This window comes from Ambystoma mexicanum, chromosome 11, assembly GCF_040938575.1.
Source record: "Ambystoma mexicanum isolate Mex_15411 chromosome 11, UKY_AmexF1_1, whole genome shotgun sequence".
Taxonomy (NCBI): Eukaryota; Metazoa; Chordata; class Amphibia; order Caudata; family Ambystomatidae; genus Ambystoma; species Ambystoma mexicanum.
The window spans coordinates 1,371,185,646-1,371,207,324 of record NC_090934.1 but is presented as its reverse complement, the minus strand read 5'-3'; the positions used below and the strand labels follow the sequence as shown (position 1 = coordinate 1,371,207,324).

Sequence of the window (21,679 nt, the reverse complement as noted above, 5' to 3'; positions counted from 1 at the left end):
CAAAAAGGCACAAAAAGTGATCTGCAAAATATGGCATATTAACCAACAGCAATAATATTTGTAGAACGTATGGAAATATGAATCGTTAGACTCGGAACTGGGGTATTTTGTACCATAAGAGGTATTCTTGTACTATTATTCTTATTATTAGGGTATTTATTGAGTGCAGAGCAACTGAGTGCTTATAATCATAGAGGGAAGAACACGGTTAGAAAGCAGAGAAACAAGGGAGTGGGGGGGGAGCTAACAACCGGGGAGGGAGAGCAATTGTCAGCAATGGATCTACAAGTAATCCAGGGGAGGACACTAGGAGGCATTAGTTGGTGGGGCATTCTGGCCTTATAATATAAAACAAATAGCAAAAGCTCAACTAGGGGATTAAGAGGGAAAAGTGAGATGCAGCTTTCTGCAATTTCACTAATTGATCCTGTCCACATATATAAACAACCTTTCCAGCATTCAAATGGTTACAGAAGACATTCCACATGCAATTCCCTCTAGTTTCCTTAAAGATCTGCCTTCAAAAAATGAGACATAGGAAGGGTCCTCACGGATCTGATCCAATCGAAATTTGAAGGACACGAGTGCCCTCCAACATTTGCTTTCACTACAGGACCCATTTCAATACATTATCTGTGATGAAGCGGAGGAGATTGGAAGTGAAATAAGTCTGGCATAAATCTAGAATGGAGCCATACAGCATTTTGAATTTGGTAATGTATTGTATGAGAGGTGACTGAGGCCTCGTCATGTGTTCCCTGGCACTGTGAGAAGCTGGAAGCCGCAGTTTAGAGGTATGATGTGCCTACTCTAGGCATGGTTCATAGTGGCTGTGTGGTGTATGGAATGGAGCTTGCCTACAACCTGTGTTCTCTGTGTTTCGTCTCGGACTTGCTGTTGGTGTTCCATACAGGTTATATAGATGTGGTGTTGGAGGCCACGGACCTGGTCCTGGAAAGACATGCAGTGCCTCCTTCCATGTGCAGAGCTTCGAAGTATTGCTCAATTGTTTCTCTCCTTTGTAATGTGAACTAGTAACTGCAGATTTAAATTTAGGAGTAGGATTGAAGTTCCCAGACTCAGCCCTGGGGAGCCTTGCGTGTGGCGATCAAAGTGATAGGTGCTTGCCTTAAGGTGGGGGCCACAGTGACGGTGAACTTGGGATCACTTTTGGGCCACCCCTGTGTCCATCGTCCTCTGGTTTGTGAAGCACACAACCTCTTTGGGTCACCCAACTTGTAAATCCTATTATCAGATGAGGAACTTTGTCACATGATTCAGTACTACCAGTTGCCTGGGGCTGCCATGTGAGGTTACTGACTGAGTGGATGGGCTACAGCATCACCATACTCTGAATGGCACGAGCAACAGGGCAGATAACAGAATACTTTGGGCATGTGAGAGTTACTCTCAGTAAGTTTCCCAGATTTATGATAAAGCACCACATTTACAGGTATCCTCAACATATTCGAAGTGCAGCCTCATATGCCTCGAGAATGCCACAAGAAGACTGGTATAGTCTGCTATTGTAAGGTATAATCCTTAAATGTGCTGCGACTAAATGCCAAGTGCTGCCTCAAGGCGCCATAATATCATCATATGCATCAAAGCCAGCTAGGCAGGAATGGGAAATACTGACACAGATCCACACCGACAAGTCTGAGGGGTCAGAAATGCGAGACGGACACAGAGTTATCGTGTTTTCGATGTTTGGCATTTTTTATTAAAATAAAAAGGGTGAGATAAATGTCCATCTTTCCCTATCTTAACAAGAACATCTCTACCTAGAAAATTAAAACTTAAGAAAGATGACCTAGTGTCCAAAAAGCATCTGACCCTCACAAAAATACATACAACACACATGTATAAGAATATTTGGCTATCTTCAGTTCAACAAGACAGTTCAAAAGTTCAAACTTATAGTTTTTAGAAAGTACTCCTTGTGACCAGGGTTTGGCTCCCTTCCCTGGATCAATTCAGGAATACCCTTACAAAAGTTCTGATTCAACAAGGATCTGTTCAGTTCAACACAAAAACATCTTTCTCCATCCATTGCGTCTTTCCACTTGGTAAAGCCAATGTCTTTTCCATTAACAGTTGTTCAAAACTAAAGCAGTAGTTCTCCTCCACAATATCCTTCTTGATAAGGCTAATATCTCTTTCATAAATGTTAGTTCATAAACTAAGGCAATTGCTTTCTTTCACAATAATGTCTTTCTCAGGTTTCACAGTAAATCTTAACTTATCACAAGTATTCCTCCCATGGAATGATTTTGTCAGGATAGCACAACCAATACCTTTGAAGATACAGCACTTTATAACAATGATCTAGTTAATGTCTCTTCACAACACCGTTTTACCACAACTACATTTCTTCCATTCAACAGTTTATTTCCAGTCTGCTCGCCTGCCAAGACTAGCAATAAATGGTTCCTTTCCGGATTCACTCTCCTGCCAGGAAGAAAACTCCTACTACTACAGTTGATCTCTTTTTAGTGGCAATGTGGGTTAAACATGTCCCCAACTGGTGCCTCAGGAAAGGAGAATTGCGCTCTTGTTGCCCTTTTATCCCTTGGTTATAGTGTCTGTATTGTTGGCATATGGGTTACGTGTTTCTCCAAATTGACACCTCAAATGAAGACTTGCGCCCTTTTTGCCTTCTTACAACTTGTTTAGGATTTCTTGACTGCTGCTAATGTGGGTTACAGGTTTCCATAAGTTGACTTCTCATAAATGGAAAATTGTGCCCTTCTTTTACTTTCACTTCTTTTAAATAGATTCTTGGCTGTTGGCAATGTGGGTTACAGGTTTCCCAAAGTTGACTTCTCAAAAGGAGAACTGTGCCCTTCATGCACTTTTATTTCTTTTAAATAGCCTCTTGGCTGTGGGCAGAGAGGGTCACAGGGTTCCCCTAGTTGACTTCTCATAAATGGAGAATTACCCCCTTCTTGCATTCTTGCATCTCACCAATTAATGGGTGTGATTAGGCATCCATCCAACTCTCTTTACCAGCCCATCCTTACGTCACTTTGCTTTCAGACTCTGTGTAATTCGATTGCGGAAGCTGTAAACGCTACAAAATGCCCTGTGCCCTGTGTCTCTTCTGAGGCTCAATGGTTACTGTTGGCAGCTTTGGCATCCTCCTAATGTGCTGCGCAGCCCAGCGGTTCTTCTTTCCAGTGTCTCGGAAGCCTCTTCGGTTCTCGCGCCATCTGGGCCTATCTTTCTAGGGGGCTCTGCTGCTCCACCTCCAGCGACCAAGGCTCTCCAGACCTCCCTACATACGCTGCCACATACGCTTCCTCGCCTCTCTGCACACCTGCTGCTCGGTACGCGATCCGACCCCCAAACCGCAGCTTGGGAGAGTGAAGTCTCTTCTGCTTCTTCCTCTTATGCCACCACCACTTCTACACAGCTGTGGTCCACTTCCAGATTTAGACGCCCCGCTTAGGTGCCTTGCCTCCAAACAACTACACTGCAAATTCTGGCCACAGTACTTTTTTGGGAATTCCCCTATTCTTTCTTTCCAGTATATATTGCTGGAGCACATTGTTAGCAAATGCTAGCTTTGCGCGAATGGAGCACGACGTTTAGGTGAGGCTGTTTTGCTGCAGGTCCCATTTCGACGAGCTGGGTTGGCTGCAGCGCAGGGTGGGGGCAGGGTAGGGTGCAGGGACGTTTAGGCTCAAGTGTGTTTCGGCACATACTGGTCTGTGGTTGCCCTTTGGAGGTTTAACTTTGTGCTGATTTTCGTTGCGTGTTTTATCTGTTCTGAACAATTCTTTCTATGTTGCAATTAGCGTAGAGGCATTTTACGAAAGCAGAAGTGAGAGGTGGCCTCCCTTTTCCTGTTTTATCCGGACCAGATAAATGTAGCCATTAAAACCCTTCCTCCTCTTTAAGGTTCCCTCCCATGATCGGACTTCGGCCACGTGCCTCCCTGCCCAAGTAAAGTCCTCTCAATTATGTGGCTCAAAGCCTGCAATATGTTCAGCAAATGTAGAACTGGACATCCCAGAATGCCAAGCGGTGTGAGCTTAAAGAAACAGGATTGCTTGAATATATTCTCCCATCTGTCATTGGTCTGCTCATGGTGTCAGGTGCACTTCGTTCAGCCTGCAGAGCTTTCAAATATATGGGATACATTACTCACCGTAATCGTATTTCTGATGCTTGTATCTGCTTAGATTTCACATTCTATGCATAGGCGGACATATAGTCGAAGCTGCAGAGTATTAAAGTTGCTGTTTTCGAAACTCAAAAAGGACATCGATATGGAGTGCCAGTAATACTATCCCTGGTGTGATGTCCACTGTACCCATGGTCCTACACGTGTCGAGGTCCCTCAGACTGTTTTGTTTCTGACATGAGGTAGAATGAAGTGTAGCATGAGTACAGGTGTGTTAAAGCAGATATGATCTGATAAAGCTCATAAAAACATCCATGCACATTCTCTCCAAGGGGACGAAGGATGGGCGCATGTGAATCTAAGCAGATACAAGCATCAGAAATATGATTACGGTGAATAATATATCCCTTCTGAGGCTTGTGGAATCTGCTTAAATCACATGCTATGCATAGATTCGCAAGCAGTGTTACGAGAAGGCAGTGAGTTGCGAGAAGGTCCAGGGGCAAATAGATGTTTTAGAACTGCTTGTCTCACTTGTGTATTTGCTTTAGAATGAGTGTCAATGCAGTATTGCAGAGTGAAAGTGTGTACTGAGCTCCATATAGCTGCTCTGCAAATGGTCTCCAGCGGGACATTTGCAATGAAAGCCAAAGTAGCTCCTGTACCCCCTGTGACGTGAGCTCTTGGTGTGAAAGGCAGTGTTTTGCTTGATAATGAATAACATAGTTGTATGAATTGGACTATCCGTCTGGAGATGTCATTTTTGGAAATGCAGTCTCCTTCTCTGCCTGGTGCTATGGAGACAAACAGTTGGTCTGTTTTTCTAAGCGGGCTAGTCTTGTTTACATATTAAAGGACCGTCCTCTTTACCTCTAGTGTATGGAGTTTTTTCTCAGCCGAGCTTGTAGGGTTCTGGAAGAAGGCCGGTAGCTCAACGGATTGGTTCACGTGGAATTTGGAAATTAATTTCCGTGAAATGTAGGGTGTGTACGTAAAACCAATGTGTCCTTGTGTATGACAAAGAATGGATCCTGCACTGACAATGCTTGCATTTCACGAACTCTTCTTATGGTAGTAATAGCCACTAAGAAAGCAGTCTGGTATGTCAGGTATTTCAGACTTGACTTTTGCATAGGCTCAAATGGGGGTCCCATGAGCTTTGAAAGTACTACATTGAGATCTCCGCCTGGCGGTGGGTTTGAAATTGGACAGTCTTTACTCCCTCCATGAACGCTTTAATGACTGGAACTTTCCACCATGATACTTTACTCTGAGAGTTGGTGTAAGCTAATAAAGCCGCCAGGTGGACCTTTATAGAGTTGAATACTAACTTTGAGTCTAACAAGTGGAGCATATAGTTAAGTACATTCTATGGGGTTTATTTGTTTAGACTGGCACCAAATTACAAATCTCAACCACTTGTCAAATTAACATTGTCTGGTGCTTGGTTTACGTGCCTCCTTGAGGATATCCATACACCTATGTGGTAGATTTAGATGTCCAAACTCTATGATTTAGGAACCATGCTGCCAAGTTCATTGAGTGAGGTTGAGGGTGAACTGTTATTCCCCCGTGTTGGGTCAGCAGATAGATCTAGCACAGGAGTTTGATGGGATTGCACATCGCCAGTTTGCGCAGATGTGGATACCATGGTTGTCTTGCCCACATGGGAGCAACTAGGATGAGCGTCATCTGTTCCTTGTGAATCTTGTTCACCACCTTGCTCATTGGAGGAGTTGGGGGAAAAGCGTAAGCATATTTCCCTGACCAGCTCATCCATAGGGCGTTCCCCTTGGAGTCTGGTTGGGAAAAACCTGGTCTCGAAGTCTAGGCATTGCTTGTTTTCTCTTGTAGCAAACAAGTCTAGCGTGGGTAAACCCACTACGAAAAGATGTGGTCTATGACATTTGAGTCTAGCTGCCACTCGTGTTCTTCTGGTAGGGGATCTCTGCTCAGAGAGTCTGCTAGAGTTTTCAGTTCCCCTGGAACATGTTGGGAAGATAGGAACATTTCCCCCGTCTGAGTGCCCATTGCCATACTTTCTGTGCTAGCGTGGACAGATTTGGAGAATATGTCCCCCTTTCTTGTTGATGTAGAACATTGCAGTGGTGCGGTCGGTTAGAATTTGTACTGACGGATTTGTCTGCTGTGGAGCACATTGCAGACGTGCTGCAGCAGTACAAGTGAGTTGAGAAGCGTTTATTGTGCATTCCATGGTTGTGGTGATATTTGCAACAGGCTATAGTATTTGGTGTGCAGTAGGAGATGGTGCAGTGAGAAGGTGTGCAGTGTGTCTACAGGATGCAGTGTGCATATAATGGGAGTATGGAAGAGGGTATGGTTGAAGTGCATCTTATATGTGCTTGGTTAGTGTGCTGTGTGCAGATTTATTGAAGTCGGCCCAATGTTGTGAAGCTGTTGTGCTTAGGTTGCCAATAACATAAGACTTTGTGAATGGCAGTGGGTAGGGGTGGAGCAGTCTGTGGTATGTTTGTGGATTATGCTAATTGTGGCACTGTTTCGTGAATGGATATTCTATGGTGTGGGGGAATTGGGCAGAAGTGCCAGTACGCATGTTCCGTTTGTGCATATTGTTAGCTGTCCACATGGTCGTATGCATGTATCGATAGTGTTGTGGTGGTTGTGGGCAAGGGTTGCACTGTTTTGTGCATGGAGAAAGGTGTGCTGGGTGCGCCTCAGGATCTTTGTGGATGCTGCAATCGTGCATTCTTTAGCAGAAGTTTCTGGTGGAGGGATTTTGGAATGAAACAGAACATGCAATGACAGTGTTCAACAGTAAATATGGAGTGGTGTACAGAAATGATAATATGCAATGCATAGGTTTTGTATGTGATCGCTGCATGCGTGTGTGATACTTTGACAGCATCCAATGAGGGAACGCTGCAAAAATGCCACTGCAAAGGGAAGAAGTAATGTGTCTGCTTTACTGGGCCGTGTGCCTCATAGTAGATGGGAAAGCACACGTGGCGCAATCTGCCAATATGAGCATGCTGGCCATGGAAATGGAATTGTAGGAAATAGGCAATTAGGTGTTTAGGGTGTGGTTGTCAGGAAGGGCCGGTACCATATCCTCCCCATACTGTGTCGTGAGGTTGATGGGGATAGGAGAGACGCACAGTGCTTATTGTAGATGATAACTTTGTGTGCCATCTGCACAGGTGTTGTGTGCAAAGAGGCGTTGCTGGTATTTTCAGGGTGGAAGGAGTGGAGGCTTTCTGGGACCATCAGGGTGACTGCTGTTTCGGTGGGATGGTTCGCCTTTGCAGATATGTGGCCTCCGTCATAAACGTAGACTTTGTAGTGGTGCACTATGAAGTCTAAATTTGGGTTACATGTCATGTGGACGTTTAATCCGTCACCTGAAGCGGTTGCTGAATGCAGTGCTGTGGAGTTCTCCCACTGGCAAGGTCGTTTTCTCATGCATAACACAAAAAGGCGTGTGGGCCCATGCCGGTGCAATTTGTCCAAAGCCAGAGGTCGGAAGGTGTACTTGGGGAACCACACGTCCCACATTCTGCGCTTTCGCCATGCTGGCCTATGGAAATGGGACTGTAGGGATTGTTCTATCAGGCACTCAGGGTGTGTATCACAGGAAAGCGCACCAATAGGAAGAAGGACTCCTCCTGCTTCACTGGGGCGCGGACCTTGCGCTAGTTTGGAAAGCGCACGTGCCACGTTCTGCCCTTCTAAGCATGCCGGCCAATGGGAATGTGCCTGTGGGGATTATCCAATTAGCTGCTTAGGTTCTGGGTCACAGGAAGAGATGGTAACACATTCTTACTGTACTTCGTGTACTCAGACTGGTAGAAATAGAGAGATGCAGAGTGTTGTTACTGGGTGATGTGTTTGTGGTACATTTGCACAGGTATGCCCAGGAAAGAGACTTGCATGACATTTTCTGGTTGGAAGGAGTGGAGGCATTGTGGTGCGCTGTCAATGTCTGCAATTTAGGTGTTGTGATTGACCTTTGCAAAGAAGTTGTCACTTTCGTGCCTTTTCATGTTGTCGTGGTACAGTACGGAGCTCAGCATTTGGGTTACGCCCCTTTTTCATGTGTTGCATCAACTCAAGAGATTGGTGAAAGCAGTAAAGCATTTTTTCACACTGCGCAAATTCTATTCTCATCTATACCGCAAAGAAGAAGGTAGGATTGTTCTAATGCAGTTTCTTCACAATCAGAGGGCAAAAAGTGTATCATCAATGGAAAAATGGCTTCCTTTTTGTGCACTTCTGAAATGTTCTTCTGCAACAATGACATCATTGGTTCTAAATATGCGGTTTTCTTCCATGACAATGGAATTTCTTTGTCCAACATCGGCAAAGGCATTTTGTTGCTCCATCTACAAGATGTGTTGAGGAGCTTACTGTAAGAATGTGTGGAGTACAGAAAAAGAAAAATCTGTATAAAATGCAAAAAACCCTTTCTTTATCCATACCACTAAGAGTATTATGCGCCTATTCTAATTCAGCTTGTTCACAGCGAGAGGGTGGAAGGTGTATCAGCAATGGAAGCATGTCTACTTTTTTGTTTGATGCTGCAATGTTCTACGGCAACAATGACATCATTGATTCCACAAATGCAGACTCGTTCAATGAAAATGGCATTTCTTTGTCCAATATTGGCAATGGTGTTTTGTTGTTCCATCTACAGGATGCAGTGAGGAGCTTACTGTAAGAATGGGCAGAGTGCAGAAAAATAAAAATCTCTATAAAAACCACAAAAAGAGGGTTTCCTTAAAAGCATCCAAAAAATAAAACCACAAAAGGCTCTTTTTAGAGCCACCACTACTTATGAAATCCTCTGTCCTGCTTGAAATGTATTCCGCCACGCCCGCACACAGCACAAAAACTATGCGGAAACCCTGTTACTTCCGGAATTCCACGTGCCACATCCGGCCCATTTGCACAACGGCGCGCATGGAAATGGAGATTGTTCAATAAAGCTTCTGGGTGTGGTGTGAGCAAGAATGTGTTGGAAGCGTAACGTTTGCAAAATAGTCACCAACTAAATATTATTGCACTGTATATAATTTTGCTAGCAGGTAATTGCAATAGCTACTGCAAAGGGTGGGCAGGGACTTGAACACGCATTGCGAATGAAAGCCATTGACTGCAACTCTGTCGCAATACACACTGTGTTCCTTTATTCTTGCCTGTGAACAAAGGGCCACTCTACAGGTTGCTATGGCCAGTACAATACAACAGCAAATGTATATATCCAATGTCTGATGCACAAGTCCTAAACAGCTTGTGCAGTGGTGCTGCCATATGTGTGAAAGTCTCACCACGGGTAATGTGCTCTCACACACATTGCTCTGCAGCATATTGTATAACATGTATTAAGCCACAAAACTGCTATTTAAACGTCTTCAAAGGTAGCAATCTGTGCATCGAAGTACCTTCACTTGATGGCACGCCATTAGTCATATCTGTAGCATTCATGGAGATCAGTACATTTTGCCACATAGGAATGCTTTTCATCAGGAGACACGCAGTTTCATAGGGAGAGCAACGAGACAGTTGTTCAGGCGGCTGCACTCGGCCACAGTACCTTTGGAACTGGCACTGATAATCTTTGAGATCCGAAGATTTAGTTGTTTACTTAGCTGTGCTTACATGCAACTGTCTGCAAGTTAGCAAGCAGCCACAGCGTTCATTTTTTCCAGACTCACTACGGATTGTCATAAGTGCAAACCGTAGTGAGCAACATGCTACATACCCTCACTGTACTAAGTGCAGAGACGGCGTGTGAGTTTCATGGGTCATGGAAGGGCAAGCAGCTCATAAATGGGCAATTTAACACGTCCACTGCACACTGGAGCATCCTGTTCCTTGCTCCTAATGAGCCTCAGGCAGCTCAGTGTGACGCAGTCATAAATTGGTAGCATTGCAACACGAAATCCATAGGCGGCAGGACTGTTTCAAATGCTGTAGCCTGTTGCATGAATCGGTAAGGTTGGCGACAGGGGCAGCATTACCAGGAGACAAGAGGATGACATTACTCATACGTATAGCTGTGCAACCGACAGACGTCCGGTGCCACGATTAATTAAAAGGGAATGAGAAGATGCGGGCATGAGACCAGTCCTGCAGTTGTATGGACACTTCCATTGTGATTGGACATACGCCAGGCAGGTGCACTCTCAGTAGGAAACTTCCATTTTGCTTACCTGCAGGCATCCCGGGCAGCACTGTGCGCTACAGAGTCACAATGCAATTGCAGCAACAAAGCAACAAATGCGCACACACTCACAAACAGTTTACATGTACACGTTTCATTTCTAAGACAGATCTCCAGTATTAGAACAGGGTAGGGGTACTAGTAATTATTTAGCAAGTGTTCCATTTTTACATACAGGCTGTGTACGTTGCTTTTTACAGCGTCTCATTGATTTCGTGTGGCTACATGCTGTTGTGGAAGAGGTGCCGCTTATGATGCATTCCTTCATTGTCAAGTATGTCCTGTTACGCACAAACTTATGTGTGAAGTGTCCATAAAGCAATACATATTAACTACATTACTTTTTACACTGTGCTGCTTGCCAATGCAGTCACTATCGTTACTACTTTTGTGAAGAGGGACGTTGTCTTCCAGCCATTCTAGGGTGCTTGGCATTGTTGCGTAAAAAATACAAATTCCATGGTTTGCTATTGTGGTACACTGCAGAAATTCTGCATTTATAGGAGAGACTTCAGTGCAGTTACCACGTTGCAGTTACGTTCTACTTTCAATACATTGCATTCCTTAGTCTGCTATTTGCTTCTTCGTTTCCATGTCCAGTGGCAGTATGGTAATATTGTTGGACGCACACATCACTTCGGGTACTGGTGCATTACATTATGGTGCATACTCTATGCCTTTGGTCTGTTTGTTTCACAAGTACAGAGTTTGCACACTTAACTTACTTCATTCTCCTTGCAATGTACATACATGGTGCTATTTGTACATGTTTATTCACTTTCGTGAATGGTAGCAGTATGTAATAGAACTCATGCTGTTTCCAACTGTTTGAATGCTAGCTGCTATATGCGCACAGACATACAATTTGTGCTTATTGTACTCATCGGTATGGAGACATCAATTTCGTATGCTGTATGGTACATCTACACAAACTAATAGCTTCCTGGTAAAAACCTATTAAATTCAGTGATAAACCTTTGTTAAAGGGATGTTATGATTAAGTTGTGCTACTACAAACCTATTACCTTCACTGAAAAATGTATACTGAAGGTACTTTCTAGATCCACTGCCCTACTAAAAAACTATCAAATAAACCAACAAAAAATGTTGTTAAAGGGACGCTATGGTTAAATTGCACTACTAAACAACCTATAAAATTCAATGGAAAAACATTGCTACAGGGACGTTATGGTTACTGGTATAACCTAAGAGGAGACCTTCATCTATAGTCCTATTAATCAGGGCCGCCCGAGTATCTGACTTAAATCCTGAGTCTCTGAGCCAGGGATGTCTTTTAAGAAGGGTGCCCTCTGCAATGACTCTTCCTGAGGTGTCTGCAGAGTCCACTATGTTCTTCAGGATGTTTTGGGAAACTTGCTTTCCCTCTTAGGCGATCTTAAGGAGATGGGATTGTGTTGGTTCTGGTACTGAGTTCAGATGTCGTGGGAGATCTGGCAAGCAAGATAGTACAGCTTGCTATCCTGGTAAGGTACGCAGCGGAGGTCGTGATGCGTGAGTGTACAATCTTTGCACTCCTTATTGAGAGGTTGAGAGTGGGATACCAGCTCTCTTTCGTGTAGTGGTCACCAAAAGGAAGTCTGGCTTGGCATGGCCCCTGATGTAAAGGGGGTCTGAAGGAGAGGCCCTGAAGGATTTCTCTACCTGTGGGTTGACCACCCTCGTAAGGGGGTGGGGAGTAGACAACGATGGAGAGACCCTCTTTTTAATTGTCTCCGGAAGAGGAGTGGATTGGCTAACAGATTTTCTCTTGTTCAGAAGGTCCTCAACAAAGTCAGTCCCTGGATTTGTCTGTGTTTATGACAAAGTGGTGGGCAGCTTCCTTTAGCAGCTCGTTGTAGAGAGGCTGGTCTTCAATGGGAGAAGAGTGACTGCCTTCCATTCCCGGAGGGTCAACAGGGTCAACAAAAATGAGGTCTGGGTCGTCCTGATCCAGTATAGTTGGGTATCTTCACCAACCTGCCCGTCGTCTTGATCATCTATCTAGATGTCCTGGTCCACTTGTGTGGACTGAATGTCCTCATGGAGAGAACCTTGTGAGGTCTCTCCGGTTGGCAGGGTTGGGGCAAGAAGGGGAGGTGCACTGGCACTATAGCAGAAGCAGGAGGCTGCTCAATAGGATTTGTAGGACTGGCCAGCTTGCTCATGAGTGTGCTCTAACTGTGACTGAGTGCAGGGTGTGGAAGACAGAATGGAGGATTGTGCCACAGGGGTGACCTCTGGCACAGAAGGAGCTTCTTTCCGACAAGGGGCACTGGGTATGTCCTTGTGACACTCCCTAGGGCACTTCTTGTTGAAGGTAGAATCTGAGTTGAGAATTGTTCTACATATTGTTTGGTGGTCCGAGAGGCTTGTTTATGGTGAGCAGAGTGCTCCTTAAGATGTTTTTATTGAGTGAGAATGTGATTTTAGCTTTCAACGGCTGTCAGCGTTTCCACCTCAGCCGCCAAACTGTGTTTATGTGTAGTGCGTGTATGATCGCCATGAGGTAAATTCTTGGCAGAACTGCAGGAGGCGCGTTTGGCGTGATGTCGGTAGGTGTCAACTGACGGTGCGCAGCCCTCTGTCGACGGAGTTGTCGAAGAGCGGCTCGGGAGTGTATGCTTATGAGAAAAGGTGTGCGAGTGTACGCCAGCATCACCAGAGGCCACCCTCATAGCAGCGTGGTGCGACTGCCCATCGAGGCTGGGGACAGGCATGAGGGAACGGGAGGTTTCTGCAGTAGTGTCTTTGAGCTCCGAGTTGCAGTCTCGGCTGCCTAGGCCTTCTGGGTCTGATTCAAATAACCCAGCAGCGGTCTCTGACTCTGCCGACATGGCATATGCTGCCCAGCGTTTGGTTCTGCGCTCCTTTACGTTCTTCAGCCTAAAGAGATTACATGCAGCACAACAGGACTGATTCAGAGAAAGGCAGTGGGAATTTCCTGTTGCACCTAGGGCAAAACTTAAAGGGAGTATGCTCCATAATGGAGGGTGGACAGAGGCAGCAAGACAAAAATAATATGGGCAGGAAATAGGGGTATGCATTCTCCGAAAGGAAAGGATCCGTCCCTCCACTCATCCTAATGGTTTTTGGATGAGGTCGGTTGTAGGCCGAAGCCCGTTGGCGAAGCAGACATTTGGTTTGCAAGCCGGGATCAGCTGTCGAGAAGCTCCTGGTATCAGCCGTCAAATTATTGTGTTGAACACAAATGACAAGAGAATTTCTGTAGAAATGTAACGAAAGTAGCACAAAGCTACGAAATTTGCTAAGACACAACTTGCCACGATGGCGGCAAAAAATTATCTGAGGGTACCTCAATGAGTGAGGGATCATGGGTACAGGTTATGTCACACTAGGGATAGTATTACAAGTCACGCCCTGTCGATGTCCCTTTTTCAACTTCAAAAACATCATGTGCAATATTCTGTGACGTCCACTAGATGTCGGCCTATGCAAAGCACGTGATTCTAAGCAGATGCAAAAGCCTCAGAAATATATATATTAGTGCAGCTCTGCCCAGATGTGCTTGTGTCTAGAATAGAAAGGCAGTAAAGCACTATAGCCCATTTCTAGTCCATGAATATGTGTCGTGTCCATGAGCCAATATCCTAATGGAGGCACTGTTTCCCCTCATCCAGTCTATTGACACTTGCCCTTTAGCCACCAACAATACAATTGTAACAAATGTAGTGTTTAGATCAGCATTATCAGGAAAATATCCAGGCAGGCAGCCCATTGGTGTCATGGAACAGCACAGTCCATCAACAATAAGCATTCCTACCTTAAACAGTCTCATATGGAACAAGATATCAAACTCCTGATCGAATAAGCAAGATTAAAAAAAAAAAAAGTAGAAACACCTTACTCCCTCAATAGGCCTTAAAATATTATTGAAAAGAACAAGTTACTTCTTACCTTGTAACGTTCTTTCGATGGGATGTTCCTCCGACATATTCCTTATCTTAGATATCTCTTTCCAGCTTTGCTGGCCTCGGAAATTTTTTCTCTCTAGAGGGCGCTGCGCGTCGACGTCCGCCGAGTCTATGTCCCTCGACAGCCGCCTTATCGATGTCGACGTCATCCTGCCTATAAAGGCCGCGCGCAGCGTCCGTTGCTCAGTTCCGTTTTGTAGCCCACAATAATTCTTTCTGGACTAGACTAATCACCCTGAAGGAGCGTAAACTGCAACAACAAGGGAAGTAGTACTGCGGGGATGGATGGGAGGGTCGATAAGGAATACGTCGGAGGAACATCCCATCGAAAGAACGTTACAAGGTAAGAAGTAATTTGTTCTTCGAAGGGATTGTGTCCTCCGACGTATTCCTCATCTTAGATAGGCTCCCATAGCAGTATTCTGTTATTGGAGGTGGGAGTACTGACTTCATGCTTCTTCTTATTGATGAATAGAGTGCAATACTGCCCTTCCAAACCTAGTTTCCTGACTGGAGGAGGAATCCAAGTTGTAAAACCGTGTAAAGGTATGGACGGACGACCATGTGGCAGCCGCACATATGTCTCGAACCGGCACTCCTCTTTTGAGGGCCGATGAAGCTGCGATACCTCTGGTCGAATGAGCCCTAAGATTTTGAGGGGGCTCTTTTCCTGCCAGTTTATAACATTCCAAAATGGCTAAAATAATCCATCTGGAAATGTTCTGCTTAGTTATCGGTAGCCCCAGCTTGTGACCTGCGTAGCCTACAAACGGCTGGTCTGCTTGTCTGATCCTAGCCAGTCTACTAATGTAAAAACTTAAAGCCCTTCTTGGGTCCAGCCTGTGTAACCTCTCTTCCTCTTTCCCCGCATGGGGAGGAGAATAGAAAGATGGAAGGGTAATCTTCTGTGTGATATGAAATTCAGAAACTACCTTTGGGAGGAAATTAGGCTTCACTTGCAGAACAACTTTGTCTTTGTGAAAGATTGTATGAGGGGGTTTACAAGAAAGAGCTTGTAACTCGCTCACCCTTCTAGCAGATGTAAGTGCTACTAATAAAACAGTCCTAAGGGTAAGAAACCTTAACGAACAAGAGTGTAGTGGTTCGAAAGGTGTGCCCATCAGGAAAGTTAGGACTAAATTTAAATCCCATAGGGGAACCTGGAATGGTCTTGGGGGATAAACGTTAGTTAACCCCTTTAGAAACTGTATTACCAAGGGTAACTTGAAATAGGATGGTTCTTCCGCAGTGCGCTTAAAGATGGATAGCGCTGCGAGATAGCCCTTGATAGTGCCAACTTGAAGGCCTGAATTTGCCAAGTAGAGTAGAAAGGATAACACCGTTGGTGTACCACATGAAAAGGGGTCGATATTCTCTTCTCTATACCAGCTGCAAAATCTGTTCCAACGGCAGCGGTATAAAGATTTTGTTGCTGGCCTTCTTGCCGAAAGCAACACCTCCATAACGTCATCAGGGAGGTCCCAATCCTTGTACCTCAGCCTTTCAGAAGCCAAGCGTGAAGGTTGAGGGTTTTGATGTCTGGATGGAGAACCTGACCTCCCTTCTGTGAGAGCAGATTCTCTCTGAGTGGAAGTCGAATTGGGGGGCAGATAGACAAGTCTAGAAGGTCTGGGTACCACGTTCTCCTGGCCCAATCCGGGGCAATAAGGATCATGGTTTTCCGGAATCTTCTCAACCTCCTGATCATTTGAGGAATGACAGGGACTGGTGGAAATGCATACAGGAGTGGAAACTCGCAGTCCACTATGAACGCGTTTCCCAGAGCTCCTCTCGGGGGAAATTCTCTTGAACAGAACAGATCGCACTTCCTGTTGACACTGGTGGCGAACAGATCCACCTGAGGGGTTCCCCAAAGGGCGAAGATCTCTTGAAGGACTTCCTGAGCTAGTTCCCACTCGTGGGAGACTGTGCTCTGCCTGCTCAGAGCGTCCGCTGTCAAGTTCTTCTCTCCGGCTAGGTGAACTGCCGATAGAGAGATTCCTTTTTGGATTGCCCAAAACCAGAGCTGCATCGCCTCTCTGCACAGTGGTAGTGATCCTACGCCTCCTCTTTTGTTGAGGTAATGCATGGCCACTGTGTTGCCCGTCATTATCAGGACATTCTTTCCTTGTACAGATGGCAGAAAAGCCTTCAGCGCAAGTCTGATGGACCTCAGCTCTAATAGGTTGATATGTAGTCTGGACTCCGATGGAGACCACTGATCGTAAAGTCGTTGGCGTGGGCTCCCCACCCCGTAAGTGAGGCATCCGTGACTACTGTTATCTCCGGCCAAGGTTGCCAAAACTGCTCTTTCAGAATGTTCTCCTGACAGGCCCACCACTGAAGGTCTCGAGCCAACCTGTCGGGACCCTGAAGAAGATCTGTCATTCTCCCTGAGAATTGTGACCACTGAGTTCTCAGTGCCCACTGGAGATATCTCATTCTCAGGCGAGCCTCTGGCACTAGGAAAATGCAGGATGCCATGAGGCCTAGCAACCTCAAAAAGTCGAAGGCTGGGAGACGTTGGGCATTTTGAAACTTGGTGACCATCTGTAGAATATCTTTAGCCCTCGCCTCTGGTGGCGAGGCTTTTCCCAGGGAAGTGTCCAGGATTGCTCTGATGAACTGGAGTCTCTGCGATGGTATCATTTGTGACTTCTCTAAATTGAGGGAGAAGCCCCGTCTGTGAAGGGAGTGGGAAACATAATCTAGCTAGATCTGAGCTTGTTCCAAAGATACAGCTCTGATCAACCAATCGTCCAGGTAGGAGTAGACGTGAATCCCTTCCCTCCTTAGACTTGCAGCCACTACCGACATTAACTTGGTGAAGACCCTCGGGCGGAGGTCAGCCCAAATGGCAGAACTCGAAATTGATAATGAGAGTTGCCAATTGCGAACCTCAGGTATTTCCTGTGTTTGAGATGGATTGGCACATGGAAATAAGCGTCCTGAAGGTCCAGAGATACCAACCAGTCCTGGAACTGAAGGGCCTGAAGGATCTGAGAGAGAGTTACCATCTTGAATTTGTCTTTCCTGAGGAATTTGTTCAATTCTCGCAAGTCCAAGATGGGTCTCAGTCCTCCGTCTTTCTTTGGTATGAGAAAGTAAGGGGAGTACCAGCCCTTGTTCCTCTCCGCTACAGGTACCGGTTCTATGGCACCTTTCTCTAGCAGGTCTAAAATTTCCTGCAAGAGGAGCGGATCTGGAGCTTTTTGAGAGCTGATCCCCGGTGGGTGACTCTGAGGTATGCGTAGGAGAGGCAGCTAGTAACCTTGTGCAACTGTCTCCAATGCCCAAGCATCTGACGTGATTGCCTGCCATTCCGCCAGATGTTGAGTTAACCTGCCTCCTACAGGTGTCTTGTGAGGGAAGTCCTCAGAGTGGTTTAGGGGAGGCTGATGCAGATGCCGATGGTAAAGAGGCACCTGCTGTTGCTGCGGCTTTTGAATATCTACCCCGTCCACCTCGGGTAGTTCTTCTTTGTCCCCTTTGAGCCGGTCGTCCTCTACCTCTTCCGAATGCGGAGTGGAAGCGAAAAGACTTGCCTCTCGCAGAGGTTCCTGTGGGACGAAAAGGTGTCTGACGGATTGCAGCGCCTAGGGATTTTGCTGCTGCCTTTGATGTTTGCAGTTTTTCTAAACTGTCATCCGCCTTTTTCCCAAACAAAGAAGAGCCATCAAATAGCATGTTCAAGAGCCTGGCTTGCATATCTGGGGCAAAACCAGACTTTCTCAACCAAGCAAATCTCCTGGTTGTTGTACTTGCCGCTATTGCTCTGCTGATACTGTCAGCCGAGTCAATGCCCGTCTGGAGGGATTCGCACATAGCGTCTTTACCGTCCCTTATGATATTTAGGAACGCCTCCCTTTCTTCTCCCTCCGGGATGCAGTCAGCCGCTGTAGAAGCACACTCCCAAAGTGTATGGCTAAATCTAGCAAGGGTGCAAGTAGCATTAATAGATTTTAACGCCATGCTACATGCCGAAAAGACTTTCTTAGCCATAGCATCGTATTTCTTATCGTCCCTGTCCTGTGGGACGGTAGGGTAAGCAGTCTTGATGTCATTAGAAGATGCTGCCTGTACCACCAGACTTTCTGGGGATGGGTGTTTGGACAAAAACTCCGGGTCTGCAGAAGATACCCTGTATTTAGCAGACAGCTTTTTATTTACTGCCGGGACGACATCTGGGGTTTCCCAGTTCGTCATTATTTTTCTTTGAAGAGCTTTATGAAAAGGTACTACAGGATCCTTCTATGGATCTTTATCAAGAATATCCGTGAGGTCATACTGTTGGAAAGCCGGTGAAGGTGTTGACCACCCCATAAATTCTGTAATCCTGGCCATTAAGGCTCTATAAGGGGTTTCAGCATGCTCCCCCGGGTCTGGCCTAGCGAACTCCACCTCTGGGGAAGTGTCTAAACCACTTGCCTCATGTAAGGAATCATGGAGTTCCTTTAATCTGCGTTCCTCTGAGGATAACTCCTCTTGAACTGGGGTTGCAGATCCCTGCAACTCAAATGGCTCTTCTTGATCAGACAGTTCTCCCTCTTCCATAATTGAAGACATTGTTCTCAATTGGTCTGAGCTCACAAAGGGTGTGAAACCCATCTCCAAGGCAGAGGGTGCCAAACCTGTCGTAATCGGCCTCGAAAACGTCAATGTCGTCAACGCCGAAGGCTTCGAAAGTGGTGTCGAAAACAAAAGGTGGAGACCTCGAGGTCTTCGATAGAATCAGAATTCTGCTCGAGGATATCGACAATCTCGACGACATCGACATCGAAGACCTGGGAATAACCACTGGGTGCGCCGCAACCGTGACTTTCCTTGGCGTCAACGCCGGTGTTGAGGATGGCGTCGAGTCGACAGACCTGTGTGTCGAAGGTCCCTTCGACAATGGCGGCGAAGACACCGACCTCTGCGTCAACGGAACCTTCGTCGACGGCGTCGACGGAACCTTCGAAGAAGGATTCAAGGTCTTTGCTTTACTCGAGGGTTTGTGACGTGCTCGAGAAGCTTCCTTCGCCGGGTGCTGCGACTCGCGGTGTTTTGGACCTTCGGGTCTTTCGACCAGAGCATCGCTCTCGGCAGTCTTCGAGGGGGTCGAGGCCGCTTTCTCGAAGACGCTCATCGTATTTTTTCGGAATTCCTCCCATTCAGCCCGGGAACTATGCTTCGTGGGGCAAGGGATTCTCTTAGGTGAAACAGAGGAAGAGGAGGACTAAGAAGGGGATCTTCGGCATCTCCTTTTCGAGTGCTTCGATCTCGAAGAGTGATGGGACCCGCTTCGAGACCTGGAGCGCGAATGGTGACGCGGCGACGAATGTCTCGACTTCGTCGAGGAAGAAGAAGCTTTAGAAGTCTTACCTTTTTCCAGCTTCCCCCTACGCTCCTTCAGGGCTTTAGCTGTCATGGACATACAGTCCTCACACTCCGAACAATGGTGTTCAGCTCCCAAACACCACAGACAGACCCTGTGAGGGTCCGTTAGCGACATCTTTTTTCCACAGTCTCGGCATTTTTTAAAGCCGGACCGAGGGGTCGTCGGTTCAGACGAGGAAGCCATCGAGTATGGATCGAATATCTCGAGGAAAATGGAATAATATATCTACGAAACTGAGCAACGATATTCCGAGGCACTGAGTAAGCGCGGAAAAACGGAACTGAGCAATGGACGCTGCGCGCGGCCTTTATAGGCAGGATGACGTCGATACGGCGGCTGTCGAGGGACATCGACTCGGCGGACGTCGACGCGCAGCACCCTCTAGAGAGAAAACATTTCCGAGGCCAGCAAAGCTGGAAAGAGATATCTAAGATAAGAAATACATCGGAGAACACAATCCCTTCGAAATGTATGTTTTGAGGTGCATTTGTATCTAAATATTGGAGGAAAATCCAACAGATGTCCTTGGATTTATACCCAATTGAGCATGTTGACCCTTCTGCATGGTTTATAGATTTTGGAATATTCATCACACTTCTGCAGAGAATAAAATGGGTGGTTATAACCGACGAGCATGGAGAGTCAGAGAAAGCATTTGCGTTCAGACAGTGGGCACATAAAACAGACCCGCTTGCAGAGGTCAAATTACCACATGACAAGCAATGCCCGAATGCTGCAATAACAGCACTGCATGACAGTCAATGCCTCATGATTGGTCTTGCCACCATAGGTAAAGAGCCCAATTAAGATTATTATGATTCTCCCAAAAGGAGGATTGACACAGGACAAAATCTATGCAATGCAACAAACACAAATAGTTCATAGAACTCCATAAGATGACATTTTGGAAGTACAACTATTACTCACTATCGGTGAAGTATACCAATGACGAATGGCACCTCACAAGTGTGATTCTGATAAGTCCACAATCTGCATAATTAATGAGGAAGTGGAGTTCTAAAAAATATCAACTTCTTCTAAACTGGCCAAACAAACTATATTCCTATAAGTAATTCGACGCAGAATCTGAAAATGTAAAAGCAGATTCACCTCACATGCCTGGGGCAATGGTAAACCACGTGTTTTTTTCCAACAGAGGGAAGGGAATTCAAAACCCCAACTGAAGGCCAAATGGCCACGTGTGACATTTTTTTGCATGTGCCAGTTCAACCCGCGCAAAATGACACATTGTTTAAGTTTCAATAATCTTACTAGAAGTAATCCTGATAAGGCATTTTTAAAAATTGTCAGGCAATCAAATAGTCTCAAAACTATGCCAAAAATCATACCAAATTGTGTAAATGTTTACATGCAAGGATCAACATTTTTGTCAGGAAAACACCTCATTCCAAAAGGCAGCCCATTCTCCTCTTTTTCATAGTGGAAACAGCTGTTGATGGGTGAGGTGGTTGCCTCCTGATTCAAGGACACCCTCTCTAGGGAAATTAACACCTATTGCAGAGTAGAATGTCTGAAAGCTCCTCCCTACTTCTGGAAGGACAGTTCTCTAGAATTTATTAAATGCTTAAACCCACAACGTAATCCGTGAACGTCTCAGTTCTGGGAAATCTTAAAACAAGGGACAATGCACCACGCTCTGTGGGGCACTTTGAAGATCATCTTGCCACAAAATCGGATATAATCTGACACTGGATGTGGGCAGCCTTCACAACCCTGTCTTCTGGAGCAACATATCCGGCTTTTATTTGTGATGGAACAGGTTGTCCTAGTGCCTTTTCACATTATACATTGCTTAGCTCCTGTGCAGTTTCCCAATGAAATGTGCCAAATAGCCATAACTTGAAAGAAGCCAAAGATGATGCAAATCCGAGATTGCAGTGTTCCCACACACCACAAACAATTGCATTTCTTTTACTGTCCACTTGCTTTTCCTCACCTTCCTGCACTGTAGCACCCCAGTAGGTGAGCACATGCTGCATCCAGCTTTGTAGGGAAATTTGAGGAATCCATACTCC

At 45.8% G+C, this 21,679-nt stretch overlaps 1 protein-coding gene across 2 annotated transcripts in view; it reads right to left on the bottom strand.

Moving 5' to 3' along the window:
- TRPM7 (transient receptor potential cation channel subfamily M member 7) overlaps positions 1-21,679 on the bottom strand; it is a 2,599,208-nt gene that overhangs the window by 1,496,890 nt on the left and 1,080,639 nt on the right. The window lies entirely within an intron of this gene.